Raw genomic sequence first — 15145 nt, forward strand, 5'->3', positions numbered from 1 at the left:
TGTACTCATTTGCTCTTCCACAGCCATAACCCTTAGGAATCTTGAATTTGTAGATTTTTTAATATAAATTTTAGGTTTGGACCAGCCATGAACACATGCTTGTCATCTATTTGATTGGCATTGATTGATGCCAAGGTAATGAGGGACTAGTCATAGTCTAGTGCATAGCTTGCCTTGTCGACTTTGGATAGGATGATATGCATATGACTTAGTGATCTACTTCTTTATGTTTGAGATTACTAAAGTATTCATGGGATTCCAATCTAGAGTCAAAGGGTCTAGCTTGTGATCTTGCAGAATCACGGGGTGATCACAACCCTAAGGTATACTACTCCACAGACCATCTTAGAGGGCTGGGCAATCAATTCCATGGTTTCCCAATCTCACAAGATAGTTCAATTGTAACTTGGGCAAGAATTGAAACCCTCTTGAACCTCACAAATGTACTTTTTTTTTTTTTGGTCTTGATATAGAGTATGAAACATACACTTGCTACCTATATCTACTCAAGTTCAATCTTGCGTGTTGATTCCTTAGCCAAGACAAGACCACATTGAGGTGATCCATCACCGCAAAACCTTCTTCCAAACATTGTGCTCATCACTTATTGAAAATAGACAAGAGAGGAGAGGTGAAGAACCCAAGATTACACACATAAAAAAGCAATGGAGACTTGAGCACACAGAGAGATAGGGCTGAAATCTTATTCTTATTCTTCTTTTTTCTTCTTCTTCCACACCAAAAAACTAAGTCTACAATATGAAAAAAGACTATATGGATATGTTCTGACTCCCAAATGTTATGGAAAATATTTGAGACTTTTCGAACACACTTTTATGGAGTCAATCCGATTTTATGAACTGTTGTTTGGGCTAAGAATACCTCAGTTTTTATAGACTAGCTTCTATACATAGAGCCACAACTATTTAGAGACATCCCAAACTTCAAACTACTTCAGTTCAGCCATAATGACTCAAGTGCATTTCTGGTAGCCCCTTTATTCTAATACCTCCCAAATGTCTGCAATTCACTTCATATTAGCCTACCATATAAATCTTGTGTATGCTAGATTATCCATTTTGTAATATTCATGAAATACTCAAGAAATGAGATAATAGCCATAGTCAAGGCAGGCACAGCCATGAACAATGTTATCATTGAGAAAATACAATGGAGATGGTAGTTCAGCAAGATACTCACATCTTGGAATGGTCAAATGTTGCAAGGTGGCACATACGCAAGGGGATGAGCACCTTCAATGGTTCTCCTTTGTGTGCACATTGACGAGATGAGTGCCTTGAATGGTTTCCCATTAATGCACGGCATGTTTCTAAGAGTGAATCTCAGGTGGAAGGTTGATGGGAACGCCTGTCCTGTCTAGGTGTGAGACTTACATGTGCAAATGCGGGTGAAGCCATATGTGGTGATACCGCAATATTCATATCTCAAGTGCTAACATCTACGTGATTTGATTATTTTATGGAATTCCAATTATTAGTTAATGTATTATGGCTAGTTGTATTTATTCAATAAAATATTTTTCTAATATGATTTTCTAAATTTTTGATAAAGCAGCTGATGTGTAGAGCAACATGAATTGGATATATATGACAAGTGCAGTTTACTCCAAGATCTCTGGGCAAAGCAAGATTCACTTTAATATTATAAATACAGCATGGAGGAGATGTCTACTCCATGTACATGGGAAAATTACACCCAGCAGTGTGTTACTCTCATTTACTTTACTCTTCTTTTAGCCTATTTTGAGTTGTATGAGTCACGCTATCAACTTTTATCAGAAAAGAGAGTAAGGAAGAGCTTCTTTAGTTCGCTACATGCAAGTCTTGCATCCGATCTACGCAACAGTGGTATCAGAGCAGCTCAGCTTACATCTAGGGCTTCCAATTGCCTATCATCTTGCATGCGAGTCCTCTAGCACTGGGGCTCTAAGGTCTATCTTAGCTCAAACCAACTACACGATTGGATTCCCAAGGCTTCAAAACTCCAAACCTCTCTATCTTTACTCGAAAATTCTACAGTTTAGGCCAAGATTGAAAAATTTCAACCCCCTCTTCTATGATGCCATCAGTTTGTAAGTTTTAGGCAAAAGGGAGGTTAATAAAAGCTCAATGAAGCTCTTAATTTAATCTTTTTTTAAGCTTCAATCTTATCAAAGCTTAATTCTTCAATTCGTGGGTAGGGGAGGGGGTGTTTTCGAGGGCTGCCATTGGGAATTTGATGCCATCCTCAAGTCCAAAAAAATCAAGTTTTCTTAAGTAAAAGCTTAAAGCCTTGCTTAATTTTTTCTAACTTATACAACTTAAAGCTTCTTTACTTAGATTCATCTATAGACTATCTAGATCGACTTAAATCATCTTTGACTTCCAGCTTCTAAGAGGTGATTCCTACATGGTCACTCTTGGGTTGCACAACTTCATCAAAATACCATCAAATTTTTCAATCTTTTTTGCCTATTCTAGCTTTTTATTTTGCTAAGAAGCCGCTCTTTATTATATTGCTTATACACCAAACTTTTATTGTTATAGGTGAAGCGTCTCTTCAAGGCATCTTTATTATTTGAATTTCTTCATCAAGTCATCTGAAATCATTATGTCTTACAAAGGACCCCATCCAGCACTACAAATTTTGATTCCACCTCACTGCTTTCTAAACCAACCATGGAGCAACACATGGATTTATTGGCCATAGAACTAGAAGAGCATCAACATCGAGCCCAACTGGAGCAAGAGTTGCGATCTCTCAAGTGTCTTGTAATGTCCCGTAAGTAAAACTCCAACTCCTTCTCTGCATACGGATCCCCCCTACATAGAAACAAGGATAAAAAGTTAGTAAAGTGTAAAGTTTAAACTTTAATAGTTTTAATAAAAACAAAATAAACGAAAGAAAACTTACAGTTCCACCGCGAACAATTCGTCTCCTCTCCACGTCCTCACCGTCATTTGTCAGCGTGCCACGAGTGATCAACATCATCATCATTGTCATCATCAGCACCGCCATCTCCATCACTCCCTCCCGCTTCATCAGCATCGTAATCTTCATCCTCATCATCCTCGTCGGCCGAAGCTTCTTCATCCCCCCCCCCCCGCATGGACTGGTAGACCTGGCAGTCCATGTGCCAACATGGAGAGCACGTGGTGAAGTCACAGGCGGGGTGAGAAAGAATGATACCCCCCCCCCCCCCAATCACCTACATAACACCCCCCCCCCAACCTATAAAAGGCAATGATACCCCTCCCCACTAGGAGACTATGGAGGCATAAGGGAATGCTGCTACAGGTTGAGAGAGAGAGTGAGAAGAAGAGGGAAGAGGGAGAAGAGGGAGAAGAGGGAGAGAAGAAGAGAAGGAGAAGAAGAAGGGGTAAGGAGAGAGAGAAGAGAGAAGGAAAAGAAGAAGGAGAAGAAGAGGGAAGAGAGAGAAGAGGGAGAGAAGGAGAGAGAGAAGGGAGAAGAAGAAGAGGAGGAGGAGAGAGAGAGAAGAAGAGGGGGAGAAGGAGAAGGAAGAGAAGAAGTGAAGAAGAAGGGGTAGAAGGAGAAAAGAGAGAAGAGGGAAGAGAGAGAAGAGGGAGAGAAGAGAGAGAAAGAAAGAGAGGGAGTGGGAACTAGTGAGTAACTTCAAGGAGCCACACTCAAACCTGCCCCCCCTCGGCGAAGGACCCCCATCCAATGATCTTTCCTACCGAACCTGTCATCCTGAAATCTATCGAGGTCCGAACTGTCCAATCTCCGTGGGCAAATGGCTCCCAAGAAGAAAGTCACGAGAAGTGTAGGTGCCAAAGCTACCGTTGGTACCGGTAATGCGGGAGAGCGGAGTGACCAACGTGACGAATTCCCCTACATCCATAAATCAAACCCAGGTTCTTTAAGCTTTGTAATTAATTACGTTTTATTTCTAGTGAAAGAAACGAAGGGATTAGCTACGTGCATGGAACACGGACGAGTCTTAGGCACTAGATTGTTTGCGCGAAATGATAGGGTATGGAGTTTGCATAAGTTTATATGCATGAAATGATAGCTTTTACACACATAAAATGATAAGGTTTTTGCATTATTTCACATAAAATAATAGCTTTTAAACCAGTTCAGCACATGAATAGTCATTTAGAAATCATGCTTCGCGATCATGACTAAAAGAAACACATGAATGATAGACTCTGATGGATAGAAACCTAGACCTTCATGAGATCCGATGCATTAGGAATAAATATAATTGCCTGCAAATTGTTTTATCGATCTTGCTGTGGACTATCGCAAATGGATACGCTCCTAGCTTAATTGAAGCTGGTGACCTAAACCTAAAAGGATTGTTGACCCAAGTTATGCTTGGTTGTTTCAAAAGGTTATAAAAGTGTTTTGATACATCCAAGTTAATTCTGATTGTGCATGCAATGGGATTGTGATGCCTTGAAGCAAGAGGGCAGTCAAATGAAGCCGTCTAAACTCTACTTTTGGCTCATATTATGAACCATATGATGATGAGGGCTTGGAGCTTGTTGTAACCTTTGAGGATGACTAGATATCCTAGGAAGATCTTCTTGAAGTAATAAGTCTTGTACTTGGAATAAATCTTGCTCTTGTACCTATGGTCAATTCAAATAATATGAGTGCACTACTTAAAACATTAAGAGTAGTACAGCAGACACATGGTGGTTCTTAACCCACAGGTCATAAGCCCCACTAGTGCTTGTCTTTCCCAGTTTCTTTTCGAGATGAGGACATCTCGATTCCTCGAAGAGGAAGAGGATGTAATGTCCTGTAAGTAAAACTCCAACTCCTTCTCTACATACGGATCCCCCCTACATAGAAACAAGGATAAAAAGTTAGTAAAGTGTAAAGTTTAAACTTTAATAAATTTAATAGAAAAAAAATAAACGAAAGAGAACTTACAGTCCCACCGCGAATGATTCGTCTCCTCTCCACGTCCTCACTGTCATTCGTCAGCATGCCACCAGTGATCAGCATCATCATCATCGTCGTCATCAACGCCGCCATCTCCATCACTCCCTCCCGCGTCATCAGCATCGTAGTCTTCATCGTCATCATCCTCGTGGGTCGAAGCTTCTTCATCCCCCCCATGCATGGACTGGTAGACCTGGCAGTCTGTGCACCAACATGGAGAGCACGTGGCGAAGTCGCATGTGGGGTGAGAGAGAATGATACCCCCCAATCACCTATATAACACCCCCCAGCCTATAAAAGGCAATGATACCCCTCCCCACTAGGAGACTACGGGGGCATAAGGGAATGCTGCTACGGGCTGAGAGAGAGAGTGAGAAGAAGAGGGAAGAGAGAGAAGAGGGAGAGAAGAAGAGAAGGAGAAGAAGAAGGGGTAAGGAGAGAGAGAAGAGAGAAGGAAAAGAAGAAGGAGAAGAAGAGGGAAGAGAGAGAAGAGGGAGAGAAGGAGAGAGAGAAGGGAGAAGAAGAAGAGGAGGAGGAGAGAGAGAGAAGAAGAGGGGGAGAAGGAGAAGAAGTGAAGAAGAAGGGGCAGAAGGAGAAAAGAGAGAAGAGGGAAGAGAGAGAAGAGGGAGAGAAGAGAGAGAAAGAAAGAGAGGGAGTGGGAACTAGTGAATAACTTCAAGGAGCCACACTCAAACCTGCCCCCCCTCGGCGAAGGACCCCCATCCAATGATCTTTCCTACCGAACGTGTCATCCTGAAATCTATCGAGGTCTGAACTGTCCAATCTCCATGGGCAAATGGCTCCCAAGAGAAAGTCACGGGAAGCGTAGGTGCCAAAGCTACCGTTGGTACCAGTAATGCGGACAAGGCAAGTGGAGCGACCAACATGACGAATGCCCCTACGTTCATAAATCAAACCCAGGTTCTTTAAGCTTTGTAATTAATTACGTTTTATTTCTCGTGAAAGAAACGAAGGGGTTAGCTACGTGCATGGAACACAGACGAGTCTTAGGTGCTAGGTTGTATGCGCGAAATGATAGGGTATGGAGTTCGCATAAGTTTATATGCATGAAATGATAGCTTTTACACACATAAAATGATGGTTTTCGCATTATTTCACATAAAATAACAGCTTTTAAATCAGTTCAGTGCATGAATAGTCATTTAGAAATCATGCTTCACGATCATGACTAAAAGAAACACATGAAATGATAGACTCCGATGGATAGAAACCTAGACCTTCATGTGATCCGGTGCATTAGGAATAAGTATAATTGCTTGCAAATTGTTTTATCGATCTTGCTATGGACTATCGCAAATGGATACGCTCCTAGCTTAATTGAAGCTGGTGACCTAAACCTAAAAGGATTGTTGACCCAAGTTATGCTTGGTTGTTTCAAAAGGTTGTAAAAGTGTTTTGATACATCCAAGTTAATTCTGATTGTGCATGCAATGGGATTGCGATGCCTTGAAGCAAGAGGTTGTGCATTCAACTGTTTCTTAATGTGGTTTTGGATGTTAACCCAAGTGGGGTGCGTTTGATGATTGCATGGCCAGGTCTGAGATGACTGATTGCCATGGAAACAAAAGGGATGTTTCCCCTAGTGATTGTTTTAAGCTGGGTGCTTCAGCTGTGGTTGATTTCATAAAGGAATAATTAAGGAATGATGACACTAGCTACCCCCCACGAACCGCCAAACCCTAACCAAGGGGGTTGTGAATCTGCGCCGAGAATGTGGATGAAACCCGCTGCGAGAGGTCTCTCCCTGGAAATTACTTGGTGTAGGAGGATGCTTGGGTGCCAGTGGGGGCTCTGGCCATAAATCCCAATGCCTCTCCGGGCCCTACACAAGTGTTCTACGTGACTCGAGATGGGATCTCGAGGCCTTGATACTAGTTACAAGGTGGAATCTTGGTAAGATAAACCTTCGGGTTTTGTTGCCAGGAAACGGAAGGAATTTTCTGCGGAGGCAGAAAGGAACACTTAATTCTCCTGTATGGGCGGGAGACAAACATTAATCTGAAGATAAGTTAAGGAAGTGTTTGATCTTGTTTTATCTTGTCTTCGTGTCTGTGCCCTAAATTACATAAAGGAATCTGTGACTAACGGGTTAATTAAGGAAGCTGCTTTTATGTGTCAAACATAACGTGGTAGGTAATTAGATAACTAAAACGACCCCCAAGGGAAGCGTGGTGGGTGGACCGATGGGTCTATCCTACGGAAGGGTGGTCTCGGTTATCCGAGAGCTTTCCTCAAAGGAAATGATAACGAGAAATGTTAGGAAAAAGTCGATCTATGACCTTAGACAATGTTGACTAGGAACCCGATCTTCAAGTCGATCCTAGTGGGAACGGCCGGATAAGTTCCGTTGTGGGGCAGACTCAAGAGACCCTAGTTGGTAAACCCCGTGTCATTTTTTGGGAGTGCCGGGCGGCGTCTTCTAGATTGATCTCTCAATGGGCTACTAAGACGTATCCCGGGATTTGAGGGGCAGGCACGTTACATGTCCATCCTCTCAAATTTCTTCTAACAATGATGCTATGGTCCACACCATCAATGCTACCCTTGAAGCATAATCCAACCACAAAGAGGTGAAGATAATCAAACGTACCTTTAAATTTAATACTTACGATGGTATTAAAGATGTTCGTAAAGTTTTCTCTTAGCTAAGTCAATTCTACTCATATTTTGATAATGAAAATAATGTTGAAAATGATAAATTCAAGTGTGCTTCATATTATTTTATCAATAAAGCTTCTTTATGGTGATATATCACACGCAAGAGCACTGATCATCCTGTCATGTGGGAAGCATTCTGTAAGAAGGTTCTCACTCATTTTCTTCATGTCTAATTCAAGCTTCATGTGCAACAACAATGGGATGTCTTTATGCAACGAGAGTGAGAGACCATTCCTCAGTACACCAAAAGATTCTAGAATACCTTGCTACAACTTCAAATGGTCAAGCATGTAACTAAATCAACTTTTAAAAGGAAGTATATATTCAGCCTTCTTCCATTTTTTCAAGCTAAAATCAACATGTTTAAACCTAATACATTGGACGAGGCTATCTCTTTAGCGCATGACGTTGAAAAGAAACAAACTAAAGATCAACGATAATTTCTAACTTCTATGGAAAATAATATGGGTAACAACAATTCTCGTTTCAATTCTTTTCGTACTTCTAACTTTCAAGTTGGAAAGAATCGTCCTAATCATTGACCTTGGATGAGGAATTTTTATAATAATATCTAGTCTAATCCTAAACTTTCTCCTTTGCCTTCTATTAAGTCATTTGAACCTAAAAATGTTAATCCAAGTGTCTCAAATACCAATTCCAAGAATGTAATCGTTCTGGCTATATTACATGTCATTGTCCAGTGGGCAACACTCCTAATTAGAAAAAGCCCACTGCATATCTAAATTATTTTGGAGCTGACGAAGCAACCGAAGACCTTGAAGCAAGGCCTCTTTCTAATGAAGCTACAACTATGAGAGAAAACTCTAACAACATTGATGAACCTGTTGGTAAAATTTCTATCCATAACACTATATTAGAAAATTGGGGAATTTTGATGCACTTTGAGAACCCCCAATACCTTTATTATTTGACCACATGGTCAAATCTTATTATCTTACTTAAAGGTGGAGTCTACCTTAAATGTTATATAAGCTACCTTCCCAAATCCCACTTTCAAATATGGATCAAGATTTAGCCACATGGTCAAATAATTATCACTTATTTAAAATTGAAACTTAGAAAATTCTCAAATTTTTCAATATGATGTTCCATGCTTTATTGAAAATGAGATGTAAAATCCATAAATATGAAATGATTGTTTTTCATGATGACCAAAGTACACATGACTTTGTGTCACAAAAGGTAGTCAAAAAAGTACAACTTAAAATTGTTTCATCTACTTATAAAATTAAGGCTACATTTTAGGGTAATGATACAATGGAACTTAAGAAGTATATGGATTGGAAATTTGCATTGGACCTTATAGAGAAAAATGAAATTTTATAGTAGCAATGTTACGATTTTCCGATGTAATTTTAGCAATGCTTTGGTGGCATCAATTTAATCCTAATATTGATTATGATACGCATTCAATGCATATTCAATATCAAGGTAAATTTATTTTTCTTAAAGGACTAATAGACATTGAATTATACCCCCTTAATTAGCCATATTCAAGTGAAGCATGCTATCGAAAATAATCTAAAGCTTTTCTTGTATTATTTAATGAAGTCGAAGCTGTTAATTCTAAGTTAACCATAAGATAATATAATTCTATTAATAAATTTTTTGCTTATTTTTCTTTTAATTTGCCTCTTCAACTTCCTCCATCATGACTCAAGGATCATCAACTTGATCTACTACCTAGTAGTCAACCTCCCTGTAAAGCTCTATATAACCATAATCAGGTAGAACAAAAAGAAATCCAAAAACAAGTTGAAGAACTATTAAATAGAAAATTAATCTGACCTAACAATTCACCTTTTGGAGCTCCCATTCTTTTAGTTAATAAAAATAATCAAACCTATCATATGTGCATAGACTATAAAGCTCTAAATAAAATTAATGTTAAAAATTAATCTCAAATTCCTCATATAGATTATCTATTAGACAAATTGCAAGGTGCTATTGTGTTTAGCAAGATTGACCCACTACAAGATACATGCCTTATACCGACGTTCAAAGCAACGAAAATGTTCATAAAGAAATTTACCCCCGTGGTCGCAAAAAACGTCAGTATTAGTGATGCCATAGAACAATCGCTATCAACATCGCTATTTGCATCACTATCAGCGTCGCATATGCGACGCGAATAGGATGCAAATAGCAACGCGTGTAGTAAATTTGCGACGCTAATAGCGATAGTAGGGGGAAAAATTTTTGCTACGTACTTTATTTGGGCCATACAAAAGAGTTTTAGTAATGTGTACAATGCTTGTCTGAATGAAGGCAAAGTGTACTTGAATCCATAAGACTGATACATAAAATAAATACAAGATCACGTAATGAAAGCAACGGTACAATCATGGCAAGATACAAAGGATGATAATAACATAGTGCATAGAAAATGCCTACATAAATCACATGACTAAAAAAGAAGACCATGTGCGCTACACGGATCCAAGGGGGAGCTATAGATCCTTGCCATCCAAAATCTCATCCCGTCGTAAAGGAGCATTGAATGGACTCTACAAAAATAGAAACAACTACACATCAATCCATCATACAATAATGCATTTTAATTAAAATTAGTAATTAAACACAATATTAGTGAGTTTGCAAATCTCCCAATTCCCATTTTTTGAATACTAAAAAGGTGGCACCCAGATAACATGCATGTAAGTTTCTCAAAACCATATGATGTGACCTACCATTGGAAAGCACTTGAAAATTGGAATCTATCGAGCTATAGAGCGCTTGATTTGGAGTTATAGTGTTCAAGTTATGACAAATCCAAAGATTTAATCACGTGTCTCACACTTATGGGAAATTCCTATATTCCCCAATATGGTGTTATTACAGACAAGAAAGATAAGTGACTTACAAGGTTGTAGCATCTATACAATCGGTCGATCAATGCAGTGAGACCATGTCTCTCTGCATATCGAGTCTCTAGGCTGGTAGGATCGCAGTTTGTAATGGAATGGTGCAAAGAAAACAAAATACAATTGTTAGAAACACGATTACAAAAAAAAAAAAAGCAAGCAGAACAAAAGAAAAACTTACAAAGTCCTTCAAATAAGTCTTGTGGCCGCTACTCCCAAGATGATGGACCACTCCTGCCTCCAATCATACCCTCATCGCCTCGCGCTGCTATCTCCAACGTCCTGGAGAATCTATAGCCTCCTTCCTGAGTCGGCACCATTCATCCACGTCTAGCCACTCGAGCTTTGAGGCTCCACTCTTAAGTGCCTTGCATGTGTCCGATTGTCTATGTAACATGTACACATGCATGCACTCCATCATCCAGCCTATGAAAAACCTATCTGCTGCGACAGATACCAGAAACTCCTCATGCAAGGATGCTACTATGTAGTCCTTGCTCCCCTCCGGTATGTTCTTCCAATGATCCAAGACATTGTGTCGAAAAAATTATTGGCACAACTCTCTCATACAAGCCATCACTCTCCTCCCCTCATCATTCATTAAGAATGCCTCATGTCCTATCATCTACAAGGTATCTATATCCCTCTAAGGTATACCTAAGATGTGTCCTCTCCCACCTGCGACCACGCTCTTGGGCATATCCAGGAGACCCTTGTACATCTGGTGTACCTACGGGGGTAGTATCTCTTGAAGTAGCACCCATAGGGGTGCCACTTGTTGCAGACAGCTGAGCAAAAGCTAGAGTTACTGGAGTAGACGTCCCCACAGGTATGACAAATCCCATAGGTGATGCAACTCTAGTAAAGCGACGAGACGGAGACACTGCGTCGATACCTCCACAACAACCACCTGAGCCAAACAACCTGCACAAGAGCGAGGAGTAGCACTTGTATCCTAATCCGACTGCAAGCTCACTACATCCATGTCTCTGTAGAATCCCCCAAAGCCACTCCCTCTGTCCAGCCCAAGTTTGGAGCGTTGACCTCGTCTACCGAAAACTGAAGCATTAGAGCCCACCAAAGTAGATCTAACAGAATGGCCTAATGGTGCCCGAGACAACTCCTGGTCTGCCATATCTCTGAATTGAGCTAATTTGATCTGGGGACATACGTGTGAAGATCTCCTATAGTTCCTCGTGACTCATCCTTAGACTCATCGTGTTGATCTAAATATCCACAACGGTCACCTGTACAAATAAAAATTGATGTTAGCATAATCAATATAAATCAAGCAAAGCACGGTAATATAAATCTTTTAAAAATGATCTTACTTAAAAACAAATATCTTATGTACCCTTATAAGCGATTCGTCAACAAATTGAGTAGGTGGATGCTCCAAGTATGAAGTACCCTATGGTCCCATGTCAATCTCCTGACACAACTCCGCATACACTGGAAGGTCGATAGATAGGTCACCACAAAAGGATGAGTCCACCTCATTCTCAAAGAATTCTTGGACTCCTATATTTCTATCATTGTTACCCAATTCTAGCACCTCTACATGCTCCAAGCTTTCAATGGCCTCCACCCCTTGCAATATCAACCCCTCTATTTGCATATTGTCCTCATCTACACTAGGAACATTGCTTTGATCATATACTCTTGCACTTCGGAGAGCTGAAGGTATAACATACCACCATCAAGGTTGTCGGGGGTTTGAATAGAAAATTACCTATTCAAAATCATGTACAAGAGAGATTTAACTTTTGTGACATGTACCATGTCGTAGTAAAATTTTAAAAAGCATGAGTTTATACACATGTTCACAATGGGCCGGCTCATCGTCCTTCAGTGCGACCATAGCATACTGTCTGAATCCACTGTTGGTAGCCACTATGAAATATACACTAACGCCTCAAACACCAACCAACCTTCAGCCATACTACCTTCTGGCCGAGCTCATTGTCACACAAAGCCTTTCAGGGTTTTCATGAAGTGCTCCAAGAAGAACATCCATCACGTATGGATAGGTCCAACAATCTCCACTTCATCTAAAGATGCATAAGAAGGTGAATTTGTATCATGAGCATGCTGGTGGGCAGGTATTTCTCAAAGAGACAGACCCTCTCCACTGCTTCCCACCTTGAGGATTCAATAGAGAACTTCTTAACCTCCTTCTGTGAGATCCATTGCACTAAAGTTGACAACCTGTAAATTGCCTTGCGTATTTCTGGAGTAAGGCATCCTGCAATTGCGATCGGTAGTATAAACTGCCACAAATAAAGAAGCATTACGGACAATGACTACACTCCAAATAGCAAAATACACAAGCCACTTACAATCCATTCGTAGTACAAACCTGACATATCTTATGCCAATCATGAGATTTTAGCCCTGATAATTGGTCGTCTTTAGAAAACGCAAACTTGAGAGAACACATCATACCCGTCGAAGTGCGGATAGACTTGATAATTTGCATCACAATGCGCCCTTCTTTAGTGGACAAAACCCAAGGAGCGTGAGGTAGCTGCAAGCGACCATCAACACTCAACTACAGCCAACAACTCCGCCCAAAGTGCCTCCATCTTGCCTACCTCCTTCAAATTCATTCATGCCCCTACAGCAGTGTCTCTCTTTCTTGTGATGTGGTCCCATAGTAAGCTGCCCACATTCTTGAAAATATGCATGGAATCCAACAAGTGGTTGATCTTAAATGGGTCCAATATGGCAACTCATAATATATGATACTTTAGTAACCTAAAACAAAATCATAAAACATTTTGCAAAAGCACAATTGTTTTTTATGATAGTGCCGAAAAGAAATCAATGAAGCATACGTACAATGTACCTGAACAACTCGGTCACACTCGCATCGCTCCACCCGTATTTTGCTTGCACACTTAGGAGTGCAAGCAATGTCTTCAGGCGAGATACTCGGCACCCATCATATAATGATATGGATGCTTCCTCTCTAAGCAGATTAGATGTCTCGACATCTATGGGCAACAATGCATTGATCATTGCCTCCATCTCAGACTCCAAGATTGTAGGAAAGTCTGGAAGGCTGCATGTCTCCTTTGGTATTGATGGTATAGATTGGGTAGTATCTTCAAGTGGTGGATTGGCTCAGGCACTCCATCCATCGCATGCCTAGAACTCTTCTAATTGATTGCAAAGGGTGCACTTCTCCTTGGGATGAGACATCACCTCCCTGTAGTAAATTTTTCAGCCACATCCAATGTTTTTGTATATGATATGCAATTAGTATGCGAATACAATGCATGATTGATATATAATTTTCTTACCGTTTGCTTAAAATCTGAGATCGCCTGATCAATAATCTCTAATTGAAACTCATTGAAGCATGGTACGTGTTTTATAGACAATCGACGTTTTTATCTAATTTCCAGATTACATTGAGAGCAAGGACATGAGACACGCTGATTAAGATACGCCTCGCGATCTTGAACATCATGGCCTTCATCATTTTCCATTTGGTCTACGTTACAACAAACAATTTATTTTTGTTATCATTATTTTTTTCTTTCTTAAATTGTTTGAGAAGGGATCACACCCATGATATTCCTTGTCTTGTCTCTCTAGCTCCCATGTATCACATCAAACTTATCATTTGCTCTTGGATTGATATGACCTTTATGCTTAAACTTGGACTTATATGGTTGATTGAATTCCTTGGACTTGGAAGGCTCCCCAACCTCAAAGTTGACTCCATTTTGCTAATTATTATTCCTAGGGGCTGGACTTTCATGGATAGGTGAATCTTGCACAATGGGATTTGCTATAGGAATCAACATGTCACTTAGTAAGGTCATAACCTTGTCAAATTCGATATTAAGACCCATGCTAGATTGAGATTGAAATTCAAGAAACTTATCCATCTTGGTATCAAGTTCACTGTTAAGTAGAGAATGTTGTCCTTTAGTCCCTTAATGTCATTAAACATTTGTTGATAACTATTAGAGTTGAATGAAGCACAATTGGCATTCATCTCTTTAGCTTGATTTACATCTTGTGCCTTTTAATCATTAATATCTTGCACTCCTTGGCCACATTAGTAGCACTAATTTCTCATTTCTTCAAGATCATGATTGACTGCATCATGCATAGGGTCACAATCATGCTTATAAGTCCTCAACTCTTCTTATGTTATCTCCAAGATAGGATCTTTCTTTTTATTTTTTGCCATGGTAATTATATTGTTTTAGTAACTAGCAGTCCCAAAATTTGCAATAAATTTTTATTACTAGCAATGACCCGGATTTGGATCGTATGAATGATACATTGGCCTCGTTTGGCAAGGGGGTCAATGCATTTTTTGGAGATTTTCCTAGTAGGGAAGACTTCATGGGAGAGATGACCAGACACCTTGGCCGCTCTCCCACAGCAGATAAGGTGTTCAGCGTCATGTCTGGAACGCCTCTGATATCTTTTCTTGGCACTACTTCCCAAACTCCAATTGCAGGTACTCCACGTGTAGGTACTCCACGTGCAGCACCTGTACATGCATCGGCTGAAGCACAATATCCAAACCAAGTGATTTCTAGCTTGAAACCTCAATAATAAGGTCCTCTATCCACTTATGGTCAGTATTTTCCATTAGAATTACGTTTGCCTATTTTGGAACCAATTTTGATACCATATTC

The sequence above is a fragment of the Lygodium microphyllum genome, chromosome 18 (assembly GCF_053477565.2).
Source record: "Lygodium microphyllum isolate KBCC chromosome 18, Lygodium_microphyllum_v1.1.10, whole genome shotgun sequence".
Lineage (NCBI taxonomy): Eukaryota > Viridiplantae > Streptophyta > Polypodiopsida > Schizaeales > Lygodiaceae > Lygodium > Lygodium microphyllum.